Genomic DNA, 13,210 nt, shown 5'->3' on the forward strand with positions numbered 1-13,210 from the left:
TAGACAGGAGGAGAAGGTAGAATAGTGTTGAAAGAATCGGGGAGGGGATGGATCTGGGGTGGAGTCGAACCGAAATTGGAAAGTGATGGGGAATTAAAACAAACAAAATGTGAGGGGGGAAAGGCGAATTGGCTACGATGAGGGGAATGAGAGGGGAAGGAAGAAGAGTAGCGGGAGTTGGAATGGGGATGAGAGAGTGGCGTAGAGGAGGTATATAGAAGGGAGGAAGAAAAATGGGGCAGCTTGCACTAGTGGTGCAAGGCTTAAGAAACAGCAGAGAGGGGGGGGGGTGGTTGGCCTAGCTCCTCCCCACACACACAGCGGATCCCACAAGAGAGATAGAGGAGCGGGACCCCAGCAGTGCAAAGTCGTTTTGGACGGCAGTGTAAAGCCAAGTTTTGATGCAGCCTTCTTGTGTAAAGCAAAGACCACTAAAGTATGTATAGTGTTGTATTCAGTAGCATCCCTTTCATCGTCGTCGTCCGACAGCACAGCTGCGTGGGAAAAATCATTTTGTAGCGCGTCCTCGCTTCGGTAGGCTTCCAGTTCCTCGTCAGCTGGTCCGGTGGCCGTCTCCATGTGTGAATATTGAATGGATGGCTCGGCAGATTCGTCGTCGTCGCCTTCGTCGTGGCGGACCCGTGGCTAGGAGGACTGTACATGACGACGGCGACAACGAAGGCGGGAGCCCGCCACGTGGAGCAAGCCCTCCCGCCATAAGCCTGGACGACGCCGGGCGCGGCTCACTAGGCGCACGCTCACAGGCGCTGCTAAAGATACTGCGAGAAGGTCGTGCCGTGGCCTCGCGCCGAGGGTGTTTTAAGTGCGAATGCACTTCTTAAGCGAGCCTGAATCGTCCGCCGCCGTCGTCCGCATAGCAACAGCTGCGGGTGCGCGCGCTCCTCGTCTTCCTCCTCGTCTTCCCTAGCAACGGGGGGATATGGGCGCGCGCTACTCTCCTCCTCCTCTCTCCGCTCAGTGACTGCGGGTGTTGGGCGCCTCCTCTCCACTTCGGGCGGGAGAGCTCTCGCTCGCGTAGCGGGCGCTCCGCATTCCGACGCGTGAGGGCGCTCGTGTAGCCCTCGCCGTAACGGCGGGCGCCACTCTCCTCCTCCTCTCTCCGCTCAGTGACTGCGGGTGTTGGGCGCCTCCTCTCCACTCCAAGATCACGATATCCACCGTAATCGCGCAATCAACAACCGTGCATTCGCACTTACACACTCTCCCCCTCGGGGAAGTGCGAGGGAATTTTTTCTCAATCACGGCGCTAAAATGCAGATAATGGTGGAAAAAAAAAAGAGAGCGACAGGCAGCCTATGTTGCTGCTCAAGCGAACAAACATGACCACTGAGACGGTTAGCGCGCTAAGCCCGGTTGGATTGTGTACGAGGAGCATGAGAGAAACTCCGTGTTGCGGACTTCTGAAGCAGGAAAAACGCCTGCGCTTCGGGTCCCGTTTCCAGTTCACGAGTGAGAAAGACAAGTTTCTTATGCTTTTGTAGATATCCAGAAATGAATCTTTCAACATTTTTTATTCCCTCTACAAAGTTGTTATTCACCTGCCGAAGTTTGCACTAAACTGCAATAAACCGAGGAACGATTGTTGGCTGCTTTTTTATTTTCTTGCAATTGTTTTGTTCCTCTTATTGGGCCCACCAGGCTCTGTCTTCCCATTTCGTTCTTAACTTCTGCGGCCTTTTCTCTGGAGGAGTTGGTCTGGAGGGGTAAAAATGCCCGATTTCTTTCTATACCGTCCTGACTTTGGCTTGACATTGGCCACAAAATAATTTTGCGGACATGGATGTTAGTCAGAACTGAAATATGTACCAATAACTGGTACTTTTATTCGTTTTCAGAAGTGCCGTTGCTTGGACAAAGCGACATTACAAACAGCTCACTCTCTTCGTCTCACTGTACCCTAGTAAAAATAAGAATTTCAAATTCTTTGGTTACTGGTTCCGCACCACATTACCATCGACATTCCCGTATTACTTGCAGAGTTTCCCTACGTGTTAAGGCTCTGATGATTAGTTACTGTTCACTCTCGGTGCATAACGGAGCTCTACAAGCTTCAAATGGCTGGTTTATATCGGCCAGTACTTCCACTTCTGGCAGGAGGGGTAAGCGAAAACTCGGGCATTTATTGGTAGCCTTGATCTTACAAGCGCGAAACATCGTGACGTCACTCTAGAGTTTTCTCGCTTACTTTTCAACACACGACTAGTTTTATTCGCCAGGTGGCTGATTTCCTTCAACATGAGATCATATGCAGTAGTAGTTAAAGCAGGACAGACCAAGAGAGACAGAAGGCATTCGACTCGTCTGTCCTGGGTTAACTTTTATTGCGAATAATGTGTACCAATTAGCCCAGCAGCAAGTTTTATCAAGGTATTATTCATTGTGTGTTCACGTTGTGATCGATTTTTTTTAATGGTCCATTATCCACTACATGTCGACATTAAGTTGGCAGTGACGTAAAGCTAAGGAAGATCGTGCCAAATTTTGTCGAGTCTTAGCACAGTTCCGAGTAACGCACACACCCACATCTGCGACGTTTAAAAACGGGGTGTTGTGCTTAAACCATGAGCGTGGCAATGGAGCAAATTTTGTATCAGATATGCTTTCTTGAGCCATGTTTAGATGAGGCGGGTGCCGGTGTAAATACGGGCCCTGTGTGCCATTTGAAGTAGGGGGCATCATAGCAACGCTGCTTCAATATTGGGCTTGAGAAACGCTCGCGAAGGGGCTTTCAGGTTCACGTGGAAGCTGGAGATAGTTGGCAAGACATGATAGAAAATAGAAAACCGCGAAATCCTAGGATGAGAGGGGTTGTTGTCTTTCACCCCGCAATATTTTCCATCGTTGAATAAAGATGGGTGAAGTTGTGAACGGATTAATTGTGGTTGTACTTGAATTAACCTCGAAAACGTACTTGATATTTGCTCTTAAAGCATTACAGCGATGCTACGCTTCGTTCAAAGTGCTAAGGCCCAGCTATGAGAAACTTCAAGTTTTTGGAACGTACTAGGTCAGTCTAGCTTTTCGAAACATAACCACTAGAGTGACTACAATCATGAGTAACGCTCGTTTAGCAACAGTAGATACAGTCTCCTGTATCTACTGTTACAGTAGATACAGTTACAGTAGATAAAGATACAGCCACGATGGCCTTGCTTCCACCGCAAAGACGCTGCACATAAAAAGAGATTAAGTGGGAAAAAGAACGGACCGGTCGATAGGAGCCCCACTTCTTTTCGGAGAGTTCATGTCATTTCCTTCTTCCAACTTAATTGGCGTACCTGCCGTGAGCTTTTCTTTTTTTTTACCGCGAAGCTGTTTGTTAGCCTCTCGTTGGTCTGAAAATATTGGCGGCAAACAAAAAATCCACGCAGGACCCAGTAGTACTTGCCCAAGACGCCAAGCGCATGTGTCAGGAGCTAGCATTGGCCGCCAGAGGAGCCGAGTGGAAGCGACAAGCCCCCTGAGACACAGAGGAACATTTCATACCTTCCCCTATCAGTATTTGTAGTCGATTACAACAGCCGCGCTGGACATCCACTTTCGCAGGGCGCGATGGCGTCCATTTTTTAATCTGCAAAATCCTGTGCTATTGCGTTGTATTTGCTACATAGTGTACCCACATTTTTGCGGCGCTTATGGAAATAATACTGGCCATAACGAAATAAAAAAGTGCTGGGGATAAAGCAGGACGACGAAACGGGGTGTCCCCCCCTCAACCTCTCCCGGAGCGCTTTTTTTCGTTATAGATAACCAACTCGCCCAAGAGGCCACACTCCTGAAAGAACAATACTTATTTACATAAGAAACTAGTAAAAGCACGACATTGTGGAACACTATTCCTTAATTATTTTAGGGGCTCTTAAAGCCTGGGTGATAGGTTTTGGCGAATGTTCGGGTTTTTTAGTAGTAGTGAGGCGCTAAAGTTTTTTAGTCTAGTGGCCGCTCGTACCGGCTCCCAATGCTCTATTGCAGTAGGCGCGCGCTACCAAGGATTTCTTGTCGATATGGAGGAGAGGGAGAATTAATTGAGGTAAGGAGGCTACATGATGTCGAGAGAGACGATGAAAAATTTCGGGGTACAGAGGTAAGAAAAAGAGCAGTTCGGAAGATGTTCACTGTTCACGCAATGTTCTCTATTCAGGCAAAGGTTCGCTGTTCGTATGGCATTAACCGTTGAATAAATGCTTCACTAGGCACCCATTCTTAGGTCCTTCTTAGGTCTCTTAGGCTTTCTTAGGTCTCTTAGGCACAAAGCCTCCTAGGCCTCATACGCAATCTTAGGCCTCATAGATGCAGTTAGCCTCTTTTTTTTGTGTCGTGTCGTTTTCGCTGTTACTAGGCATAACGTACCAACTCGCCCAGTCGTCCGTTTTAGACATATTCTTCGCTCGGCTCAAATGAACTGACAGGACAGCCTGTCCTGTTTATTCAGGCGAACTTGGTCTGGGGGAGAACAGCACCCAGTCGAGGCAAGGTGCACTCGAGAATCCACCAGAGGCGGACAACAGCACCGAGTTGGCCCCCACCCGCCGCCCGTCACGTCGTAGGCCCAAACGCCACACCGGAGCCCGAGTCACATTTGACATAAACGAACCGGAAACCGAAGCGCCTGAGCTGCCACGAAAAGACATCTTCGAGAGCGAAGATGGGTCGGCGACCGTAATGAGGGGGATTTCCACGGAGCAACATCACGAAACATCCGATCAGCTGATACCTGCGGAAGAAAGCAATGCCGGTATGTTTATAAATTAGGAGACCATCTCATATGCATCGTTAACAGAAGTTGTTATAACACTGCATATCCAAGTTGTTATGGTTTAAATAGAAAACAACACTGCGTTCGATTACACACTGACAAAAAGTCAACTTGTCAACTTGTTACAATCGCAAAGGGGTTATAATTATTCTGTGAAAAGAAAAAAGGAGACGAAATTGAGGACTCCACAATGGTAAACCCTAGTAAAAGTCAGTACATAAATCTAAATGCTTAATTTTTATGCCAAACTAGGCTACACCTCTCATCCTTAACATGCTCTAAAGAGTGCTGTCGCGTGTGTCTTCAAGGAATTAACATAATTTCACTACTTCATAGATGCTATTTTAAGTAATGCTGTTCGCATGTATATTTATAAGGAAGCGGGTTCGATTGCCGGCCGCGGCGGTCAGTTTCCTGATGGAGGAGAAAAACAAACCCTTGTGTTCGACGTTTCGGTGCACGTTAAAGATCCCCAGGTGGTCAAAATTAATCCGGAGGCCTGCACTACGGTGTGCCTCATCGCCTGTGCAGCGTCGACGCGTTAAACCTCATAATCAAAGTCCACTGTATATTTGATAGTATTCGCTGCCCTCTTTTATTTCCCCATGATAATCTCCAACTCATTTGGACTCGTCGTGTAGTTTAAGCGCAGCGCCACAGTGTACTCTTGTTTCCTTGAAGACCGCCACTTTCCTGGGATCGTTGAGGAGGACCAGACGGCAAGGAGTCTACCGCGAATAGCATTCGAACCACTTGCACGCTCCCCATACCTGGACGAAGACAGTGCGTTTCGTGCTGCGTGGTATGCTTTCGCCCCTGCCCAACCTCCTCCAACCCAGGAAGGCTCGGGAAGCTACCTCGACAAGGAGGTGCTCAGGCTTCTCCGGGCGAGGCGACCAAAGCGTGTGCAAAGCACCTCCAGTAAGTTAAGATTTTTACGGAGTACAGCCTAAAGCTAGTTTAACAATCTATATTTTAGACCATTCCTTTGCATGGGCTACTGCGGGGTGCGGTAAAAATACGCATGGCGCACTACAGGCGAAGCACATTTCACGATCATTCAGCTGGGAGAGCGCCAACCTTTGCTTTACTGCAATCCTGTGAGCGCTCATACTGTGAGTGTTGATCACTAAAACAAATCAAGGGCCATCTCCACTAAAGTGAAACTTGGGGAGGAACGAAGCATGCAATGTATAAGTGTGTTCTCGGCGCCTTGGCGATTTCGCCTACGGAGATGAAATCGTTGGGGTGTAGAGGTATACAGCTTTGCTGTAAAAGCCTTTGCAACAGGATGCTCTCTAGCGCAAGGCGTGAACGAGTGTCGCGGTGTTTTTTTAGTATTAAGAAGCACTCCAGCGCGTGGCGTAAACGAGCGTCCCTTTGTTTTTTTTAGTACGCGTTACGTTGTAGCGCGAGGCGTAAACAAGTTTCCCGTTGTTTTAGCATAGTGAATACATGAGACAACGATGACGACGACGACAGGAGATGCCAACAGCCCCAGCCGCTAAGGGGCTTCGCCCCTAAAAGGTTACTGATAACGGTGCTGGTTCACTAGACCATCGCAAAAACAAAAAGGTTGCAAGTTCCAATACCTACAGTTAGCACAACGTAATACAGAACAGTCTTCGTTTGGCGATAGAATGGCAGCGTGAATCGGTCGGGTAGGAATGCGAGGAGAACGAGAGCATGAAGAAAATGCCAGATGAGGTCCCCAACGAGGTGTAACCACCGCGTATCCGTTTGCCACCGTTTGCCACCGCGTTTGCCACCGTTTGACAACGCGTAGCCGTGCGCGGCTGTTCCAGCTGCTGGACCGTAGTTGCGGACCCATCGCCTCTCCTCCAGGACGGCGTCCCGTTCTTGCGGTTTACGGAGGATTAGCTTTTAACAGCGAAGCTGCTTAAAAAATCGTTATTTTTGTGGCCGCAGTTTAAAATACCAAGAAAAGGCCCAGCATACCCACTTAGCGAGATTGGCCAAGAATGCCGATGGAAGGAAGGAAGCAAACTTTATTTTCCTAAGCACCCTTAGTCCAGGGCGCAGTCTTGGGAAACTGTGGCCATAGCTTCCTCCGCTCTGGACGTCAGCAGGAGCTGTGTCGCAGCGCTGGGGTCAGCCAGACTTGCCTCCCAGGATGTCAGACTTGGATTCGGGATGCGGGTCAACTTTGGAAGTCGATCACAGGCCCATATTGTTTGGAACAAGTTTGGGTAGCCTCTGCAGAACGAGCAAGTAAGGGTGCCAGGTAAATTTCGAAAGCGATGTGTAAGATGTTCAGTGGGTAATGTGTTAGTCTGAATCTGTCGGAGGAGGCCGGACTGCCGCCTTGTGAGTGTAAGATGTTAAGAAGAATGCCGAATGTAAGGTCCACTTATGCGGTCAGTGGCCAGGCGCGCAGGCTGCGTGTGAGAACCCGCCACTCTGTCTAGCGACGTAGCACTGACAACACTGCGCTGCAGCCGTCGCCAATTTGTCACGGCGCGCACGGGAGGCGGATTGTCTGACCCGCCGCATACCACAGGGATAATTCCCCATTGAGAAAGCAGACGGCGCCGCCGGATTCCGGGAACCGTCTGCTTGAAGCGCGGAGGTGGTGGGATTACCGGCGTATGGTCGAGCGCCGCGTGAGCCTCCATTGTTAACGCGCCCTGGTCAGCATGACGCACGGTCGCCTCCTATCGCTCTCCCCCCGCGGGGTCACACGCACCTGCTCGTCTGCGAGCGTACCGTTGACCCAAAGGTGGCGGCGCCTCATTGAATTCCGTGGCGTGCTGAGTGACAGCTGTATACGTAAATTTGGGCACTCCCCTACGCGTGTGCGAACGCCACAGGGGCTTTTCCGAGAGAGGGTGATCTCGAGGTTTTATAAGGCCGAACTTGGCCGTTAGAAAGGGTTCTTGTCTGAGCGCTGAGCTGGGCAGTTCCCGGCGGGACAAGGAGTCTCGACCGTTAAAGCTAGGTTGGGATTTGTGAGCCCCCTAGTCGGGGTTAAGATCGTGTCGGAGGTTTAGGGTGCAGCGCCGTACCGGGCAACGAGACGGATCTTGCGGCCAGACAGTCTCGGCCGTGGTTTATCGAGCGGTTTGTGTACGCTCCGAGAATAGGAGAGTTAAACGAATTCGAGGAGCTCGAGTGATTTGTGCGCACTCGGAGCTAGCGTCTAGCTGAAGTTTTTCTTTTTATTCCTCATGTACCCAGTTTTCGTACTGTAAATAGCTGTATATAAACTCTTCGCTTCATTTAATCAACCCCAACGACTTGAGTTCGTTAATTCGACCGCCGTCTCCAAGAACTTCAACACCATCGCCCTGCCAGCCTCCTGCCAAATCAACCGGAGCCCGGGCGATTGGGTTCCTGATCGACACCGGACTTCGGGGAAACGAACTACACAACCATCTTTACTCCGAACATATGCACTATGCTCGGCCATTTCTTTGTATTGGCCAATCTCCATTTGGCTTTTTGGCCATTTTTAGTAATTGGTTACTCTTGGCAATTGGCCAGTCTTGGCCAATGTCGGCCAATCTTGGCCCAGATTGGCCAAATTTGGCCAAAGGGAGCACTACCACTACAGAGATTGGCGAAGATTGGCAAAAAAAGAAATCCGGCGTTCGCCGTAATCGCGGGAACACTTGCTCTGAATGAAACGGACTCCAGCGTTCGCTGTAATTGTTGCAATCCTAAGACGCGTCACAGTGTTCGCACCTCCAAGGTGATGGTTCAATGATTATAACTTACAAAAAAATAAAGGAGGCTAAAACTTATAGCCAGAATGATAGACTAAAGGGTGGCAACGAAAAAGAAGCAAATCGGCTGCAATCGCGGACTTAAACCATCGTGATGGTCGCGTAGGCTGCGTGCGGCGCCCGTCCAAGGTGATGTCCAAAGATTATCATTTCGAAAAAAAAGGAAGGAAGCTCGAACCTATAGCAACAACGTTGGAGTAAGGGTCGTGGCGACAGCAAAGAAGAAGCAAATCGGCTGCAATGGAGGACGTAAGCCGTCGTGCTGGTCGTGAAGGTTGCGTACAGCTTGAAAATACCTTGAAATCTTACACGTTAGTGTGAGCTTCCTTCATTTTTACGTATAGTGTTTGTTCATATCGGGCAGCCTCACATGTCTTGGGAGCACACGTTTTGGCAGCAGACTAGCTTGGTCTGAATGCGTAACTTTTAGTTGCAAAGCATTTTTTTGCTCTCGGCTCCGTCGTCCGTCGTCCGTCCATCCACCTGCCCAGGAAGACACCGGTAACATGTCGCTCCAGCATCTCATGGTCGGGGCTGTCCTTCCCTTGTTGTTGCGCCATCCACACCCCCCCTGCGCATGCTCGGCTCATCTCGGGACGGCCCAGGAAGACACCGGTAACACTGTCGCTCCAGGAGCCATTAAAGGGCAAGACACCTCCGGGCGTTCAGCAAGCCGAGCATGTGCAGTGGGGGTGTGGACGGCGCGACAACGACAAGAGAGGGACATAGCCCCGTCGCATCTAATAAAATTACACCATCTTCCCGTAGGGGAACCCTGAGTAGTATGCGAAACAGCCATAGGCTCAGCGCAATTTCCCATTTCGTAGTTCCGGTAAGTGAAAAGCGTGGTAGTTACCATGGAAACCAAACTGTAAATATAACGGTAGCTACGTACCTCAACCTAACGGAAACGACTAACTGAAAACTAATGGGCACTTGAATCGACCCGATCGCTGCTTGGCATTCTACTCAGGGTTCCCCTACGGGAAGACGGTGTAGTTTTTTCGGAAGGTAAAGACTTGTGCGAGACCTGTTCGATTGCAGTTCTGACCCTCATTTGGTTGACTCCACTCTCAGCTTTTCTCTGTTCTGTCCTTCCCTTTCTTGGGCTTCCCTACCCTTTCGCTTCTTTAACATAGTAGCATGAAGGCGACTGTGAACGCCGGCGAAGGCCCGTTTATCTAATGAGGAGCTCCTCTTTGTCTCTCTCTCGGGAGGGGCATTTTCGCAGGGGTCGTGCTCTTAAAGATGCGTGTATGATAGATTTGACCTGCACAACATAGTTAACCTCGCCTCGACTTCTCATAATAACCCTGTTTTACTTTTTGCTTCTCTTTTGTTTAAACGTCAAATTATGCTTCACTTGTTCCCTCTACCCTTAAAACCCCACACCTTCCTCGCCTAACGTTAAAATTGTTAGCGTGGGGGCTCATTGCGTGGCAGCTTCTCGGAAGTGGTTAAAACACCAGAAATTGTCTACGAATTGCAAAAAATGGCGCGTTAAAGCGAATTAGCTTTTGATTTTGCTTTGTTTCTGATGTCTAGTCTTCGTTGGATGCAAAAAAAAGTGTTTTGTACACCAACAAATACATACGGAATGGGCTTTCGAACGGAAACACATACATCGAATTTTAAACATTAAAATAAACTCATATTCCTTTGCTTTTTAGTAATCGGGAAACTGAGCGGGTGGTGTGCGTGTTAACCATCTCTCGTCTTTGTCTGAATGTGCTGCTTTATTGTCTTCCATGCATTAGTAACTCGTACAACCATTCACCTTACTCCACCTTTTGCGCTGCTGAAACGGCCTGGAAGGTCATTCTTTTTATGAAAGCGCTGGTGTAAAAACGTTGTTGCAATGTCACGCACCAGTAATACTTGTTCTGAAGTATTTGCATAACGCATAAGGTGTGCAGTATTTGCATAACGCACGGGACAAGTTCATGATTGTTCGTACTCTCCTTTCGGGCGCCTCATATCATCGGCCGGATCATCTGTAAATGATATCGATGAATCCAGCCTCCTCCTTTTTCTCTATACAGGCACTGTACCGGTTTCGTCTCCTGAGATTGGACACCCAAACCAGCAATTTGGTGCCAAAAGTGCAGCCTTGACTACGAAAACGACCCGCAAGAGGACGCACCACGACAGGTTAGACGCCATGCTGGCGGTGGCTGCATCCTCGTCTCAGACTGGCTTAACCATGAATGGACGTGGCACGATGACTACTGACGCGACTTCGCCGAGAGCTGTGACTGAGACCTCCACCGCCACCAGAACATCCCCTTTTCCTTCCCCCTTGGCTCAAAATGTCGTGAAGGGAAGCTCAGACACATCTACGAATTCATGGTTTCGCGTACTTGTCATACCTCGCGTAGATTCGCGGCCCAACGTCATATTTGTTTAGAATGCCCTTAATTCAACTTCCGGCACCTGATGAACTCTCTATGAATGCTGTATACCTTTGATCGAATTTGAGTTGCTAAATGGCATGCTATTTGGGAGTACCTCGAACACGCGTTCAGATCAGCGTCGTTCTTTGATGTTGGTAATGCTATATGTTGCCATGCTAGTTTTGCCTCAGTAAAATGTCTAGCATGTGCGATGCTCCTTGAAGTTGCCTGTGGCATAATTCTGTAGAGGTATACCTGAAGAAGTTACATTTTGCCTGGGGATGTGGTCGCACATAAAAGGTTGATCTCAACGTTTGAAAACGTCCCTTGAATACCGTGTTTGCCTTGCACAACTACTAATATAGGTCATTGAGGAACGGTGAAAAGTAGGAAAGAGGGTTAGAAAGAGTGAAAAGAGCGAGAAAAGAGTTCGAATGAAGCCCTTTGTCATCGCCTCCCCGGAACGGGGAGGCGAAGAAAGAGGGTTTAGAATTCTAACAAAAATGTACGCGAGTCTCCTTCCCCACAATGCACAGGGAAGGCTAATAGCTGCGACCAAGGCGGTAAAATCGGCCAATGACGAAACACAGCATAACAATCGACTCGAAAAATGTATGTGCCTTGGCATCGCGCTGTACATGCCTGAGCATCGCACGTTGCCAAACCGCAGATTACATTTTCAGTGAAATTATGTGTTGGGCCTCTTTATTTGTACAACTTTGGTCTCGCGGATGCCGCCATTGGTCACTCAGGTGCGTTCCGGCAATGCAGGTCTGCGGCCATTTCTATAGTATGTAACCTAACGCTTTCCGGATGTTACTAGCGTGATTGGGCTCAGCCCTACTAACTTTGTGTTGAAAAAATAAACATGGTGCCTCTAGTAGCATACGATCAGGTGAACTTATAAATAAAACGACGCGAAGCTTTCGAGCATTGCCTGACCGCACTACCTGGTGTTTAAGTAAGACAACAAGATCGAATTTTTTCCCGAGTATTGCAGAGGCGCTGTAGAGGTAGCTCGGTGATTCAAGCTGTCTGGTGGTGGACAGCACTGAACAACAGGCACGCCACCACCGACTCTACTCTTCGAACTTTCCTCATACAGCAAAGACGACCCAATAAAACTTGCTTTCTGAAACCTAGTTGCCTTTTACCGGTACGCGGAAATGCTATCTACGCTTAAGGAGCCCTCGGCCTGGCGGTGCTTAACTTCACCATTGGCCTCTACAGTTATGCTAAAGAAAATTTGCGTTGTTATGCCCGATAGTTGTGTGGACAAAGGTCTGGGGAGATTTATGTTGTAGAAGCTATTAGTTAACCTTTTGCAACCAATACACAACAGAAATGAGTGGTACTTGGAAAGATTTAACTCTGAGAACAGATACACCTGATGCCGGAACTCCCCGAAGGTGTTTTCGTTATAGGAGGGAGGAGTTCAGAGCCAACAAAAGTGCCACTGCAAATCCACGAAGTGAGGAGGCACATCCAAATGGCAATTCACTACTCGGAAACTAAAAGTTGGACAAAGTGACCAGAGTGCGAGCACATATTCATTTTCGCGGAGAACCCTGCCGCGGAGATGAGGGAACAGTGACGGCAATCTACAGAAAAATTAATACTACTTTTGTCGGCAACGTATTATCCAGTCTGTACTCGTAGCTGTCCTGTTTCTGTAGTTTTCTTTCCCGCGTGGAGGAAATTTCTCTGAGGAGGCTCCGGGCTGAGGTGGCCCTCACAGCTTCAGTCACTTGGACGTAGAGAAACTCACCAGAAGACCAAGGAACTTGTCCCAAGTGTCCGGATCCGGCTGCTGAAGCTGATTCCAGGCATCTTTTGTGGACGCGCGTGGGAACAACGACAGCTTGGGACGACGCGCTCAGACGGGCTGGTCTCCGGCGGGGTAAACCGGATGGCCACAACCCCTGGGTGCAGGTAGATAGAAACTGCTGGACACTAATGGACTTTCCACACGTAAGTGGTCTGCATTCCTACCTGTAGACTCGAAAAATGTTATCCGTTTCGTGACTATATCTGCTTTTTGCACTCCCTCTATCTCTCGCTTTCCTGCTTTCTTTTTAAAGACGATAGTCTTTCTTTGGCTACTAAAGGCCAACTGCACTCAAAATCTCGACCGCGCGAAATCACTGTTCCTGCATAGTATGACTAAAAAGACCGCGATGTACGAAGTATGACGCCTAAGATGTGCGTAATTACGCCGCAAGCGACCAGAAAAAAGTGACGATTTTGAAAACGAAACTGGGCAAAACGCGGCCATTACGGGCAGGCGGAAGTGA

At 48.9% G+C, this 13,210-nt stretch overlaps 1 long non-coding RNA gene across 1 annotated transcript; it reads left to right on the forward strand.

Moving 5' to 3' along the window:
- Nucleotides 1-4,459: 4,459 nt before the first annotated feature.
- LOC144140911 (uncharacterized) lies at nucleotides 4,460-11,004 on the forward strand. Its single transcript, XR_013316387.1, has 3 exons — nucleotides 4,460-4,756; nucleotides 5,459-5,698; nucleotides 10,566-11,004. It is a non-coding gene; the product is annotated as an uncharacterized LOC144140911 (long non-coding RNA).
- The last annotated feature ends 2,206 nt before the right edge of the window (nucleotides 11,005-13,210 follow it).

This window comes from Haemaphysalis longicornis, unplaced genomic scaffold (genome assembly GCF_048455015.1).
Source record: "Haemaphysalis longicornis isolate Haplotype H1 unplaced genomic scaffold, Haemaphysalis longicornis Haplotype H1 scaffold_55, whole genome shotgun sequence".
NCBI classification, from domain to species: Eukaryota; Metazoa; Arthropoda; class Arachnida; order Ixodida; family Ixodidae; genus Haemaphysalis; species Haemaphysalis longicornis.